Source organism: Nanorana parkeri, unplaced genomic scaffold (genome assembly GCF_000935625.1).
Source record: "Nanorana parkeri isolate BGI_ZX_2015 unplaced genomic scaffold, ASM93562v1 scaffold1924, whole genome shotgun sequence".
In the NCBI taxonomy this organism is placed as follows: Eukaryota; Metazoa; Chordata; class Amphibia; order Anura; family Dicroglossidae; genus Nanorana; species Nanorana parkeri.
The window spans coordinates 228869-230476 of record NW_017308192.1 but is presented as its reverse complement, the minus strand read 5'-3'; positions in this window follow the sequence as shown (position 1 = coordinate 230476).

The window sequence follows — 1608 nt, the reverse complement described above, 5'->3', positions numbered from 1 at the left end:
CCACACTTTTTTTTTTTGCGTTTATGTCCCCTCTAAAATTCCTACCAGACCCACTGGTATAAATTGCCGGGGGGCACCACATATTTTTTGTTCCTGTGGACTGTCAACAGTTAAAAACAAAAAGTAAACATTTAATACCACTTTTCTCCAACTACTTTTCACTTGTGATTATTGTTTAATGCATCCGAATTTGATGAAAAATTTGGATTAATCTGAATACGGAAACAAATTGACTTTCAGACCCGAATCACAAAATAATGAAAAATCCAAAACGAACCGTACTAAAAAAAAAATGTTTTGCTGACGCACAGGTCTACCTTAAACCTTTGGAAATATATATATTACCATTCATGTTTTTATTAAATGAGACATCGTAGCAGGCAAAGGTACCGAATAACAATTAGGGGTACAGATGGTGGTACATAGGAGTAACTATAAACTGCAGCAAGACAACATCAGAATTGTACACTGTCATTTCACATAATACAGAGGTGAAGAATACTGTGACTCAGTTTTATTGCGCATTGATGTAATCTGTTAATTATAATGTTTATTGTTTAGTGATATAACTGTCAGTATGAAGTTACTGTAACAACTTGTATCAGGCGTGGAACCTTCCAGGAAAGGATTTGCCCTGCAGCCGGGCGAAAGTTGCCATCATATTATTGGCAAACCTCTCCATATGGTAATGAGAACACGTGACTACCAAATGCATTTATAACCTCCTCCACATAGAGAAGAACTTGCCTAAATATTTAAAGGATCAGAATCTAGAACAGCACTTGTAATAGTCCGTCCCTCATTCAGCCGATGTTCTATTGATTTCTCCAACGGGAGTTGGAGAACCCGATGACAATATCGTAGCCGCACAGACGCACCTACAGGAAGTGGAGAAGTCAACGAGGATTGCAAAAACTGTGACGGCTGCTGCACGCGCCCCGGCGCGATCCCGTCGAAATCTACAATGGATATGACGTTACGAGTTGGAGATCTCAACAAGTTGGAGATCTCGACAGAACACCGGCCTGAACTGCGACCAGATATCTCCATGCCTATTGCACCCGACAATACACAATGTAATGCGATTGCACAATCCATTTTTGAATACAACTTGAATGGATTGGGTTTAGGTGGGACCTCAACTTTCATCATGCTGGCAGCTCTCAGAGAGATCGTGCGATCACATGGTAAGGTGTGTGGGCCAACTTTGGGAGACGGTCTGTCCCAGTGGAAGCAATGCAAGGCTTTTGCAAATTATGTTTTATCCCTGAAATTTTAGATCAGAGATGGCAGAGCGATCGCAGCTGAACGCAGACGTCCCTCTACTGGCCAATCTACACATTTGTATAGTTAATACAGTACCAGAAATAGAGAACAGCAGAAATACAATATAGATATAGAAGTTAAATGCGGAAAATGAAACATTATGCAAAACGCAAAATACATAAAATCATAAAAGATATACATTGTGGTTTCCATTCCCTGCTATGGACCCCCGGAGTCTCAAGAAGCTTTTCTAAATAAAAGGGCCTCCCGCGTCCAATATAAATTGGCAGTAATTGGAAATTGCTTAGTTTCTTTCATTGTCAACCTTATATGAGCTGCAAG